The 15288-nt window shown below is 36.1% G+C and overlaps 1 long non-coding RNA gene across 1 annotated transcript in view; it reads right to left on the reverse strand.

Annotated features, from left to right (window-relative positions):
* The window catches only part of LOC137644066 (uncharacterized), a 63584-nt gene extending 62563 nt beyond the window's left edge, over positions 1 to 1021 (reverse strand). The window contains exon 1 of the long non-coding RNA XR_011045124.1: positions 782 to 1021. This is a non-coding gene — a long non-coding RNA (uncharacterized lncRNA). The remainder of the gene's footprint in view (positions 1 to 781) is intronic.
* Positions 1022 to 15288: the final 14267 nt, after the last annotated feature.

Below are 15288 nucleotides of genomic sequence, written 5' to 3' on the forward strand. Positions count from 1 at the left end.
GAATAAAAGGTAATTTTTTCCCATTATTCATCGATTCCCCAGTAAATTTACCACTCAAAATCCCTGGTTCCCACTGGGTGGCCCCAATTTCAGTAGTATATATTAGGATATAATTTATTTGCAACAGAAACAGCTCATTTTATAATAAAACAGGAATCTTTCTAAATATAACACAATTTCTTTATTAGCAAAGTTTTTTTCCCATGTAGTTCTATAATAATACCGGTAAGAGTAAAGTAAGGCTATAATAAAACCAATAACAGTAGGCAAGGTGGGGTCAGGTAAAGTATGGGTAGGTATGGTAAGGGTAGGTATGGTAAGGGAAGGTAAGGTAAGGGTAGGTAATGTACGTGTTACTTGGGTACGGGCAGGAAAGGTGATGTTAGGAAGTTAAGGATATAAACGTGAGGTTCAGTAAGGTAAGAGTGGCTGAAGTGGTGTTAGGCAAGGCACAGGTTAGTTAGGTAAAGTAAGATTAGGTAAAGTGAGGTTAGGTAACTACAATATTAACAAGAGTTTATTTTGTAAAGTTTGTTTGCATCATTTGGTTTAGTCTCTACTTTATTGCCTTTTTAAATAATTTCACGGTGTTTCCTACAAGAATCTGTAATACCAAGACTACTTAGAAGGAAGGCCTAATCCAGCAGGAAGTTTCTACATCTTGGGGGAAAAATGGACCTAGGCTATAAATTACACTTCTATCAGATTAGTTTCACACCGAGTAAGTACACCCCTTTGCCTGTAAAATCATTTAATTATCAATGGATTTATAATACATTACCTTCACAGCAATGGGAAACAGGAGAATTGCACTGCATAATCCAATATTGAGTGGGTCCTCGTTGTCCGAGAGGAGTAACAATTGACTGGGTACATTGTTGCTCCAACTTCCAAACTTTCTGCGAGAACTTACAAACACCCTCAAGAAGGATCCAACAATATTCAGCCAAATAGAACGCTTTTCCACTTTTTTATTTCCTAATTTCAATCGTCTTGACCATTCCATTTCATTAAAATCTGCACTGAATTTATGGTAACACTGAGAGAGAGAGAGAGAGAGAGAGAGAGAGAGAGAGAGAGAGAGAGAGAGAGAGAGAGAGAGAGAGAGAGAGAGAGAGAGAGCTATAACTTCGTGTAAATAAAAGCACAATTACGGGAGTTATGTTATTCAGAATTTTTTCAACCTATACAAAATGGAATGGAATATATTTTAGTAGAGGAAATGCTAATAAAGTAAGTATATATCTTCGCTAGATCCACACACACACACACACACACACACACACACACACACACACACACACACACACACACATATATATATATATATATATATATATATATATATATATATATATATATATATATATATATATATATATATATATATATATATATTAAAAAAATAATTTATTCTACTACTATCAACATTACTAATGGCTCGGCTCAAAGTACTGTAAGATGCTGAAATAGCCTGTCAAAATTAATGTGGATATCCTGTTTGCTCCCTATCAATGAGAGAGAGAGAGAGAGAGAGAGAGAGAGAGAGAGAGAGAGAGAGAGAGAGAGAGAGAGAGAGAGAGAGAGAGAGAGAACGGTTGGTAACCTTGTAAACTCAAAATGGCCTTATGCCACTCTGGATGCTATCTAGTCTAGCAGAATGGGGACCAAACGTGGTTTTAGGGTACCCACAAAGTTTTTTTTGCAGATTATATAACTTTGAGACATGCTGATTCAGAATCCACTTGATGCCACCTTGGCACCCTTGAGCATTTTGCATAATATGCTAATTAAGTCGGCCATTATGAAAATTTTGTTTTTAGGGTATAACTTTTTTATTTGACCAGATACAAGGGAGATCATGATGTCTACCCCAAGGTTTAGAGGGTCTCTGATTCTGATGATACCATTTTTAACATGATTACTAATTTGCATATGCATGTTATGCTAATTAGGTGACGGGAATTACCCAATTTTGGTATTTTGGGTAAAGCTTGCATATGTTGCCATTAAGAGGGTAATTTCTATGCCTTTCCCAATGTTAATGGGTCTCAGATTCTACTTTTGACATTGTTAGTGCCTTTTTTGCATATATTTGCATTCCATATGGATTTGCATATGCATAAATTTAGTGTAAATGGTTGAAATTTCCGACTTATGGCAAAATATAACAATGATACATGTAACATTTCCCTGATTGCACTAATTAGTCCCAGACTGCTACACAGACCTCCAGGATGATGAACTATAGTCATTTGCATAAACTGCATATATTATGCTAATTAGCAGTCATAATATCTTTAGTTACTCAGTTTAGCAAGTCATTGTCCTCTCCACCACTTTGATAGTCCTCCCCTTCATCAGCCTCATCGTTTTGCTTGTTGTATGTATTTCGACAGTTTGATTCTCCACGACATGCACAGAAAAATGTGCAAGGCAAGTGTCCACTGTTACAGCCACACCTCTGAGAACTACATGGTTCATTGGTTGAACACCCACAACGAAGCATCTCTAATACCTCAGGAGGTGCTAGGGCAACGTCTGGTGGGAGAGTCTTTGGGATCAGTGTTTTGGTGCTTTCTTCACGAGACCACCCATAGTCAGTAGGCTCAAACGATGGAGGGTCCGGCAGGGGTGCCGATTTCCATACTGCCGTTTGAACATGGGCACGCAAGACATTTTCTCTAAATGCCTCAGTTGTGGGTGGGATGGTCTTTAAGGCTGGGGCGGCTGTAATGTTCTTCTTGCCCATCTTTTTTTACCATAGTTCAACGCGAGCCTTTGACAGGTCATCCCTCTCCTTGCTGCCATAGCATGCAGAAATGAACTTTGTAGCTTCTGCCATTACTTTATCCAATGATGAGTCAAGATCCCCCAGATATTGGAAAGCGTGTCCTTGCTTCACCAGCTTGTTTATCATAGTTCCCTTTCCAATGCCCTGAAGCTTTGGAGTTGTGGACCAGGGTTGGAGACATCATTCATGCTACTATAGTTTGTCTGGTTAAATTGAAAAAGACTATAGCAAACAAAACCTGTTGTTTCTTGGATCAAATGAAAGCAGCAGTAATCCCCTAGAACTTCCTTTTAAAAACTTATCCTTACTGCTCTTCAGCATGACATCCAGTTAGCATCTTACCAAGTTACCAATGTATTGAGCTGTGGATGATGATTTCTTGCGAAAAGTATCATGACCTTGGGAGGGAGGAATCTGTCTTACCTTTGTGGTTTCCGTATATCAAGAAATAAAGGCCTCTCTTGGGCCTTTGCTACATTCATGCATTATCTGTTTCAGTAAGTAAATCATGAATGGGACATCTCCAAAGTATGAAAAAGGAAACAACCTCATCAACACATTCACTTTCACTTTCATTTCCCCCTATTTAGGCTTAGACTGCCATCTGGTGTGACCTACTTAAACAATCTATTCTCTGTTTCAAACTAATTAGTCATTATTAGCTTTTAACAGCTCCACAAAGTGATGTTAAGACACTGGAATAACAGTTATCTTTGCTTTAGAAATAACAGACCGATCACTGCAATAACATCATACTTCATGTAAACTTAATGTAATACCGACTTTAATTAGCAAAATCATTAATATGCAAAGACAATAAGATAGAAAGGACTGATAATCAGAGTCCCTGAAATATGTGGTAGGCACCAAAATACAATTTTATTCGGTGAAGTAAGCATACTCTAGTTATAATACCAATTTGCGTTATTACCGTCACCTAATTAGCATAACATGCAAATGCAAATTAGTAATCACGTTAAAAATGGTATCATCAGAATCAGAGACCCTCTAAACCTTGGGGTAGACATCATGATCTCCCTTGTATCTGGTCAAATAAAAAAGTTATACCCTAAAAACAAAATTTTCATAATGGCCGACTTAATTAGCATATTATGCAAAATGCTCAAGGGTGCCAAGGTGGCATCAAGTGGATTCTGAATCAGCATGTCTCAAAGTTATATAATCTGCAAAAAAACTTTGTGGGTACCCTAAAACCACGTTCACCCAAAAAAGGGCTCCATTCTGCTAGACTTCTGAACGGCCTCACAGACGCCAACGCTAGGCTATAATCTCAAATTCATCAATTTAGGAAAATCAATCTTTTTGAGAATGTTAGGTGACTGAACCCCTAATGTCAATACAGTACAGTCTGACTGGACTTTCTCAAGAAAAGTTTTGACCCTGATCACTAAGTAGGCCTACACCTATGACTTTATATTGACACCAGGAAATTAATCTATAATTATTTAATATCGATCAATGGTTTAAAGAGAAGTGCACTTTATTAGGTCAGGTTAAGAAACTGAGTGTGAAAGACTGAAAACTTTACAAGAAGGCCTATTCAACAGTCAGTTTTGTTGATGCTGTTTTGATTTCTAGACAGTTGATTGATTCCAGAATATGAAGGAAACTGAGAAACAAACAAAAATCTTTTAGTACTGACAAAAAGAAATTCTGAATGTGATTTTTTTTTTTTTGCTGATACGACCACTTCTGTATTTTAGCCATTCATTGAATGATGTTTATAACAAAATAAACAAAGGAAATTCAGGTCTATACATAGCCTGTAGACTACATTCATTGCTATTTACTATACATTCTTTTTGGACTTTGACTTGAGGTAGTTTTTGCTATGAAATCAATAAATATGAACTCAAAATTCTCAGCTTTCTCTAGAAAATATTCAAAATGGTAATGATAATGGCAATGATACGAATAATGATGATAATAAAATCATATACGTATTTCTTTCTCACCCTAAAAGACACGATTTTAAAGGGAAAGTCTGTAATTGATAAATATTTTAATGATATGTAAAAGATACAAGAAATAATTTCTTATTTCTTGTATCTTTTACATATCATTAAAATATTTATCAATTACAGACTTTCCCTTTAAAATCTTTTCTTTTAGGGTGAGAAAGAAATATGTATATGATTTTATTATCATCATTATTCGTATCATTGCCATTATCACTTAAATACCATCGTTATGTGCACAAAATGAATAAGAAAAAAACCCATAACTAGAGAGTTTAATCAAGATGCCTCGCGTGAATTTAACTCATTTGTCAACAACAACTCATAAAAGAGATGGACCTTCTTTAAGCGGGAAATATCTGGCATCTCATTGGCAGACTCTTCTCAGCTCTGATTGGTGGTTGTATGTGACGTCATGTACCCTCGTATTTTATGAATGAAATTACGTGGGTAGTGATGAAATATCTATACTTATTGAAGATCAATTTTGACTTGGAAATTAAAAATCTTATGGAAATAAAATCAAATTTATTATCAATTTACTAATAAATAAACAATGGATCTTGTTAAAGAGTATATTTTAAATAAATACGTCACTTTCGAAGGATTATTTGACTGTGTTCTGGCTATAATGTTAGATGTGCGTTTGTTTGTCTGTTAAGCTATAGTAAGTCAAAGGCAACACAGCGAAGGCAACCGCCAATCAGAGTTGAGGAAGAGTTCCAAGGACTTCTGAGTTGCTGCTGGATGCAGCTGATGACTTTTTTAAGCGAATTAGAGATATATTTTCTTCAAAATGTATGGAAACAGTCCCTTATAAATGACATATTCTATCATTGGAATATATTCTGATTACCAACTAAATAATTATTCGTATAGAAAAAAAAACGGCTTTATGACGTCATCAAGAGTAGGATGAATTTTAACATCTTGTCTTTGCTTCTCTATCTAGTTTCAGTTAAAAGCAATACCTAGCTTAAATACTTAAGTAACTACACATCTTCAATTCTCATTTTGTTACATTTTCACGTATAGTATAAACCAAATCATATGTTTATTAGGTAATATGTCGTCATAAAAGTAGGGTAAAATACCAGCAGGATACATATTTCAGATAAATGACTTAAAGGCTGCAGTCCTTGTGGAAACAAAGCCAAAACAATCTTTTAGTAATAAAATGGACCTTAAATACAATTGTTGTATAACATACACACACATAAAGAAATAGCCAACATCAGCCCATAATTTTGAGTAACCTTCTCGCACCGTGCGTCTCCTTAGCGGGCCATATCTGGCGTCTCATTAGCTGATTCGTCGTCTTGTGTGATTGGTGGTTGTATCTTACGTCATATAATCTCGTATTTTATGAATGAAACCAGTTTTGGCTGAAAGGTAAAATACCTATTCTTATTGTACATAAATTAGGAATTAAAAATATAATCTTTATGAACACAAACTTAAAGTATTATTAATTGTATAATGAAATAAATAATGGGTCTGGTTCAAATACGTAAGCTAAATAAATATATCTTTTTCTAAGGTATAATTAATTGAGTTCTGGCTACAATGCAAAATGTGTTTGTCTGAATTTGTAAACAAAGGCAACGACCAATCACAGCTGAGAAGATAAAGCCAATCAGAGGACTGGAATATCCCGCTAAGAGAGAGTTTTTTTTTTTTTTTTTTTTTTTTTTTTTTTTGTATTTAAGGGAATTAGGAATACACTTTCTTCCAATTCCAAACATATGGAGACACTCCTTTATAAGATGTTTTAATAACATATTTCATCAAAGGGATACATTCTAATTACCAAATAATGATTTTTATTAAAAATGCGCCTTTTTGGCGTTATATGGAGTAGGACGAACTCTAAAGCTTGTCTAAATGACTGATTGATTTTATTTTCTGGTATGAGTAAGGCATTGAGTAACACATGGATAATTTTCGATATTCAAATGAATGCTATTATGACGCTTATATAGAGAAGAAACTACAGTAAATGACTGTAAATCGTATTTTGTTACATTTCACGTAATGTAAATTATTCGAAGGAATAATTGTCTTGGCTACGATGTGTGTGTGTGTGTGTGTGTGTGTGTGTGTGTGTGTGTGTGTGTGTGTGTGTGTGTGTGTGAAGCTATAGTAAACAAAGGCAATGACCAATCACATTTGAGAATGTTACAGCAATCAGAGGACTGGAATGTATTCCATGGCTGAGTTCCGATCACTTATGGGTTGCTGTAAGAAAAACTCGACCGAATTTCGATGAAATTACATTCTATGGGAGACGGAGCTGAAGATACTTATTTATTTATTTGCTTTAACGGCATTAGCTATATATATATTTTTTTCAATATATATAATGAGTCTATTACAAGATGTTTTTATAACATTCTATTAGAGAAAAAAGTCTAATTACTAAATCCTTATCTTTATTAGAAATAACACGTCTTTATGTCGTCAGAAGGAGTAGCCTAGGATGCAAAATTTTTTTATCTAAATGACTGATTAATTCTGTTTGCTGGTTTGAGTAAGATATTGAGTAACATGTGGCTAATATTTGATATTCAAATTGATACTGTTATTAGATCGAGCTTAGATGGTGATGAAACAGCAGACTGTAATTCGTATTTTGCTGTATAATGTATTTATTTGAATGAATAATAGAATCTTTTGGTGTACACAATTCTCTTTAAGATATGGTTTTTAGATGAAAAAATCAGTCGTAAAACAAAAATGCAGGAGTTTGAAGTAACCATAAAATAACATTGTTCTAATGGGTCCGAGTCACGTCCCTTAACAACTAGCTTGCCTTAGAAGAGGAAATCTATTATTATTATTATTATTATTATTATTATTATTATTATTCAGGTTGAGTTAAAAGTAATGGCTGCATCGGCAGAGTTTATTTTCTTATCCAATTTTTCTATTTTCCGGATAATTCTCTTCTCTAGAGCGCTACAATCAGCCAGCAGACTTGAAAAATTCATCAGTCGGGTGAATGACAAAATCGGGAAGACTTTTCAAGTATATTCTCACAAAATACAAGTAAAACTTTTGGTACAAAATAGTAAAAACTACGACGCGTTTCGAGGATAAGTCCTTCCTCTTCTTCAGGTAGAGAGTGAGGTGGATGCTGCAGTCGGGTGGTATTCATACCCAGGATCAGGATTACAAGTGAAAGGGCTGGAATTTTCATTGGTTTTCATTGGTTGATCGGAGCTGATATGATATGGTGTCTGGTGTACGACGATCTCGGCCGGGAATACCAGTCTGTGACGTCATCGGGGGACCTGAATTTTGATTGGCTGAGGCGCGATCTGAGCCAGCCAGGCTGCTCTCCCGCTCAGAAAAGTGATGAAATCGAGACTTTGAGGAGGATGTTTGAGGACCATAGTGTACTCCGTTTCACCCTCGAACACAGCCAAGATAATCGCCTCCCGTTCCTGGATGTCCTAGTCACCTCGACGGAGAATGGATTTCGGACCACAGTTTATACCAAACCCACAAACCTAGGCATGTGCTTGAATGGAGACAGTGAGTGCCCCACCCGATATAAGAGTTCTACCATCAAGGCTTACGTCAGGAGGGCCCTGTCGCACTGTTCCACCTGGTGCGACACACACAAGGAACTGGACCGAATATCCCAAGTACTTGTCAACAATGGATTCTCTAATAAGCACGTCCAAAAGGAAGTCAGGAAAGCAGTAGACAAGTGGTACGAACCCGACCCCGCCGAGAGAATCGACAGTAGCAATAACATCAAGCTATTTTACAAAGGACATATGCATCCGAATTACCTGCAAGACGAGAAGGCAATGAAAGAAATCATCAAGAATAATGTATCCCCTACTGAAGACACCCAGAAATTGGACTTTATTATATATTACCAAACGGCCAAGACGAAAAGCCTTATTATGAGGAATAACCCAGCGCCCCCAGAGCAGGATTTCTTAAAGAAGACGAATGTTGTCTATGCATATCAATGCCCTATCCGTGGTTGTCCCGGAAATTATATTGGCATGACAACTATGCGTCTTTCCAAGAGAATTTCTTGCCACGTACAGCAAGGGGCTATAAAGAATCATGCCCTACAAAGACATAACACCCCTATTTGTCGAGCTGATATTGTCAGTAACACCAAGATTATCGGTAGCGCCCCAGATAGTCGACGTCTACGCATCCTAGAAGCTCTACTGATACAGCGAGATAAACCCACCCTTAATACGACCCAAGAGATGTTTTTGTTACCGTCAAGCCGTCGTATTGATACATCAAGAAACCCCCATCAAGGAGGACCTAATGAAGACACTACCAACCACGAAAATACCCCGAATTTTGACGCCGAAGTAGGACATGATCTCAGCCACGTGGGACACTTTTCTGAGCGGGAGAGCAGCCTGGCTGGCTCAGAGCGCGCCTCAGCCAATCAAAATTCAGGTCCCCCGATGACGTCACAGACTGGTATTCCCGGCCGAGATCGTCGTACACCAGACACCATATCATATCAGCTCCGATCAACCAATGAAAACCAATGAAAATTCCAGCCCTTTCACTTGTAATCCTGATCCTGGGTATAAATACCACCCGACTGCAGCATCCACCTCACTCTCTACCTGAAGAAGAGGAAGGACTTATCCTCGAAACGCGTCGTAGTTTTTACTATTTTGTACCAAAAGTTTTACTTGTATTTTGTGAGAATATACTTGAAAAGTCTTCCCGATTTTGTCATTCACCCGACTGATGAATTTTTCAAGTCTGCTGGCTGATTGTAGCGCTCTAGAGAAGAGAATTATCCGGAAAATAGAAAAATTGGATAAGAAAATAAACTCTGCCGATGCAGCCATTACTTTTAACTCAACCTGCCTAAAAGAGGGTCTCCTACCACGATATTATTAGTATTAATATTATTATTATCCAAGCTACAACCCTAGTTGGAAAAGCAAGATGCTATAAGTCCAAGGGCTCCAATAGGGAAAAATAGCCCAGTGAGGAAAGGAAATAAGGAAATCAATAAATGAAGAGAACATTAACAATAAATCATTCTAAAAACAATAACGTCAAAACAGATATGTCATATATAAACTATTAACGTCAATAACAGATATGTCATGTATAAACCATAAAAAGACTCATGTCAACCTGGTCAACATAAAAACATTTGCCCCAACTTTGAACTTTTGAAGTTCTACTGATTCAACTACCCGATTAGGAAGATCATTCCACAACTTGGTAACAGCTGGAATAAAACTTCTAGAATACTGTGTAGTATTGAGCCTCATGATGGAGAAGGCCTGGCTATTAGAATTAACTGCCTGCCTAGTTTTACGAACAGGATGGAATTTTCCAGGGAGATCTGAATGTAAAGGATGGTCAGAGTTATGAAAAATCTTATGCTAAATGCATATTGAACTAATTGAACGACGGTGCCAAAGATTAATATCTAGATCAGGAATAAGAAATTTAATGGACCGTAAGTTTCTGTCCAACAAATTAAGATGAGAATCAGCAGCTGAACACCAGACACGAGAACAATACTCAAAACAATGTAGAATGAAAGAATTAAAACACTTCTTCAGAATAGATTGATCACCGAAAATCTTGAAAGACTTTCTCAATACGCCAATTTTTTTGTGCAATTGAAGAAGACACAGATCGAATGTGTTTCTCAAAAGTAAATTTGCTGTCAAGAATCACACCTAAAATTTTAAAAGTCATACAAATGTAAAGAAAATTATCAATACTAAGATCTGGATTTTGAGGAGCCACTGTCCTTGACCTACTTACAATCATACTTTGAGTTTTGTTAAGATTCAACTTCATACCCCATAAATTGCACCATGCACTAATTTTAGCTAAATCTCTATTAAGGGATTCACTGACCCCAGATCTACATTCAAGGGATGGAATTGATGCAAAGAGTAGCATCATCTGCATATGCAACAAGCTTGTTTTCTAGGCTAAACCACATGTCATGTGTATATAGTATGAAAAGTAATGGACCAAGAACACTACTGTGTGGAACACCGGATATCACATTCCTATACTCACTATGGTGCCCATCAACAACAACCCTTTGAAATCTATTTCTTAAAAAATCAATAATAATGCTAAGAAACGACCCACCCACTCCCAACTGTTTGAGTTTGAAAACAAGGGCCTCATGATTAACACGATCAAAGGCAGCACTAAAATCAAGACCAATCATACGAACTTCTTGACCACAATCAAGGGATTTCTGTACAGCATTGGAGATTGTAAGAAGGGCATCACATGCTCTAAGGCCTTTACGAAAACCAAATTGCAAACTAGGGAATATATGATTACCTTTAGCAACCCTATTAAGACGTTTTGCCAGAAGACGTTCAAAAACTTTAGATAATATGGGAGTTATGGAAATTGGGCGGTAATCAGTTGGACTTGAGCTACCACAAACACATTTACATAGAGGAGTAACATTACCAATTCTCCAACAAGTGCTAAAAGCTCCTCTTCTTGCTAACTTGCGCAAAATAACAGATAACTTTGGAGCTAAGAAATCTGCTGTCTTTATTAAAAACCAAAGGAAAAATACCATTTGGGTCTACACCTCCATAAGCATCAAGGTCCACCAACAGAGCTCTAATTTCACGAGATCGAAAAGCTAAACTAGTTAGTTTAGCCTCAGGAAAACAGAAATGAGGAAGTTCAAGTTTTTCATTACTCTGTTTACTGTCAAAAATATCAGCCAAAAGGGTTGCCTTTTCCTTTGGACAGTGAGTGACTGAACCATCTGGTTTAAGTAAAGGAGGAACTGTTGCATCTTAAAGGTTTAAAGGCCACTCGTGAATGGCAGAGGCAAAAGACAGCGACATTGCCCTATCGAGCAGGACAATGCCCTAGAGACTGACCATATTTACATATAATCGGCGCCCAAGCCCCTTCTCCACCGAAGCTAGGACTAAGGAAGGCCAGGCAATGGCTGCGGATGACTCAGCAGATATACTCGTAGGGTCCCCCAAACCCCTCATCCTTAGCCCACAAGGATAGTGAGGTTGCAACGACCAAAGAATCTAACGAGTTTGAGCAGGACTCGAACCCCAGTCTGACGTTCACCAATCAAGGACGCCCTCATCACAAAATGCTATAAAGAAATTATTAACATCCAATGATGTATGACACACATGCAAACAAAAGAAAACAATTTTCTCAGAACATGAAAGATGTCACAAACAGGCAGATCTATTAAGCTTATTTTGCAATTGACCCAAATGGCTTTCATAGTTTTATATCATACTGTGCATTAAAAGATGATAATATAACTTAATAATCTATAATGAATCTGGAAGTAATTATACAAGAGGTCAGTTGGTGTACTAGAAACATCCAATAAGCTAGATGATAATATGATCTTATTTTATATATGGAACCAAAATTGAAATTGAAAATGATCATGCTCTTCGACCATTTACTACCTTTTAACTAGAATTCCATAAGATAAAACTATAAGATGCATGAAATATGGAGGAAATTAGATATTTTTCTTTCAAAATATATTGGTAATATATCAAATAAGAATGAACTTATCTACATTGGTTCCATACTTACCACAGTGTTGATCTTATGCAGGCTGTTAGACACACAAGTACCAGTTACATAATTTTCTCAATAACACATAACTGATTGGCTGTAATTGCCGTTGCTTTTGACAAAGTAAAGTCTGCTGAAAAGAAATTCTATGTGGGCATCGAAGAAAGCACGATAAATGCATTACAAATTGATCTATACTCAACTCTCTCACTTTTCTTGACTACCCAAGTCATTCTCCTGTATGTCTATTTATGATACTTTTCTCTGTCAAGCAAATACATATCAAATAGCCACCGTCTTCCTTGTCATCACTCGATGCTTTTACGCATACGGCTTACCATTCTAAACGGTCAATCCCTCCCTGCTATCCATAGGTAGGTAATAGATTGGCCAAGGCACCAGCCACCCGTTAAGATACTACCGCTAGAGAGTTATTGGGTCCTTCGACTAGCCAGACAGTACCACATTGGTTCTTCTTCTCTGGTTATGGCTCATTTTTTCTTTGCCTACGCATTCACCGAATAGTCTGGCCTAATTTTTCCAAATTCTCCTCCGTCCTCAGACGCCTGTCGACACATAGACTACCAAATAATTCTTCACTCAAAGGGTTAACCACTACACTGTAATTGTCCAGTGGCTACTTTCCTCCTGGTAAAGGTATAAGAGACTTTAGCTATGGTAAGCAGCTCTTCTAGGAGAAGGACACTCGAAAATCAAACCATTGTTCTCTAGTCTTGGGTAGTGCCATAGCCTTTGTATCATGGTCGTCCACTGTTTTGGGGTAGAGTTCTCTTGCTTGAGGGTACACTCGAGCACACTATTTCATTTTATTCATCTTCCTCTTGTTTTTCATTTTTTTTACGTTTTTATCGTTTATATATGAAAGATCTATTTTAATGTTACTGTTCTTAAAATATTTTATCTTAATTATTCGTTACTTCTCTCTGAAGTTTATTTATTTCCTTGTTTCCTTTCCTCACTGGGCTATTTTTTTCCTGTTGGAGCCCTTAGGCTTATAGCATCCTGCTTTTCTAAGTAGGGTTGTAGCTTATCTAGTAATAATAATAATAATATGACTCAATACTGAATGTTATAAATTACTAGTATGTTCCTTACACCCGTGCAATTTTAACTCTCATTCATAATCCAACCAATCTCTCATTATTTGCTATCATAGTTATTTATTTTATATCAAACTCATTTGTGACATATATTCTTAAAGTTCTATTTTAAAACCATCATCTCGCATACCTCCAGTAACAACTCCCTTACCTTTATATAGCTTTACTTGCTTTCACATCTACATTATGCTAATGCAGAATCAGCAAAATTTATTCCTTTTTTAAAAACACTTGCATAGATATTGTTTATAAACCTCCATTTCATTCAATAAAGCCACTTTCAAAAATATAGTTTCCACAAGAAGTGGTCAATTTTTATGTATTCTAGAAATTCTATACTTTAAAGATATACCAGAAATATTTCTGTTTCCCAAATTTACATCCAAATTATCAGACAGCTACATTTTCATGTTCTCCAAACCTAGCCTAGTACTGATTCAACCTCACCGACGATATATCTGTTCACCTATTCTTTAACATCCACGAGTCATCCAAACTCATAATTGAAAAGAAAAATTACATTTATAGTAAAATATGGAATATATGGCCACTCTTTTTCTACATTTTCCAGTCCCAAATACAAGTAGGCTACCATTACTTGGCTCTAAACATAATCCTTCTTATCCCTCCTTATTTTGAACGCAGCTTCCACCTTTGTCTTTACAAGTGCCTACCTTAAACAAACCATATTCAAAACTTCCAAGACTTACCTTTTTTTCGGTAAGGATGACAATATCATTTCAAAATACAGGGCTGAAAATCCCATGACCTGACGATCGGTCAAATCCAGCATTTTTTATTTTCATCGCTCACCTGACATAGTAAGTGAATGTATATTACTTTTGTTCTTCGATAAGAAGCTTTACCATTTATGAGGTATTTTCTCTCACCATGGAACCCATAACCCTTTGCGTAACTTATGTCTGGCATGGGAAATACGATATTTGTACCCTACACCGATTACTCTTCTTACTGTAATGAAATCCAGCTTGTAATGCGCGTGTGCGTTTGTATGCGTGTTGCTGGTAAATATCTGCTTGTTTTTATCATTTAAAAAATTTCACAACTCTATATATTGAATGATATCTGTAAGTTTTTGTCATTTCCCAATAACGTTATCCATTCATTGTCAAATGCATTTTTTCTTATCTCTTTGCATCTTTGATAAATCCATTTTCATCAAATCATTAATTGAAATGTTCGCTTTTATCTAGATGAGAATATCTCCAAACATGTTATTTGATACATCGATAAGCAAAAGATAAACTTTCTCTTGTCGTTTGGATGTACCTTTAACAATATCTAAATTTTTCGTATACTCATTCAGTGGTCATTTACATATTTAAATAATGTATTAGATTATATTTTCTTCGTGTTCTGTATATATTAATTAGCCTTGATAATTATTTACCTACACCAATTTTTTATCAAAATAACTTTGACGAAATATTATTGGATGGTAAAATTAAGAATGAATATATCTGTAAACACACCAACCAAACAATGTATACTGTACATTGCTTCTGAGTTCCCCGGCGTCTCTGGATATTGATTCTAATGAATACCTTAAAATTCGGAACAGGAAGTTTAACTAAAGGCAGTCTCTGTTTTCACACCGAATTCCGAATTAAGGTTAAAAACCAGTTGCAAATATAATGAAGCCCAATTTTGTCATTTTATTAATATGCTTATCTGTTTAAATGGGGAATTTTTTATAACAGATCCATCCTTACTCACATAACATAACATTGATCAATTTAAATTATCCAGAATTTCTCAAGTGTAACAGTTACCCAGAAATCTCATAACTTTTTGGTTTACTAGT

This window comes from Palaemon carinicauda, chromosome 7 (assembly GCF_036898095.1).
Source record: "Palaemon carinicauda isolate YSFRI2023 chromosome 7, ASM3689809v2, whole genome shotgun sequence".
In the NCBI taxonomy this organism is placed as follows: Eukaryota; Metazoa; Arthropoda; class Malacostraca; order Decapoda; family Palaemonidae; genus Palaemon; species Palaemon carinicauda.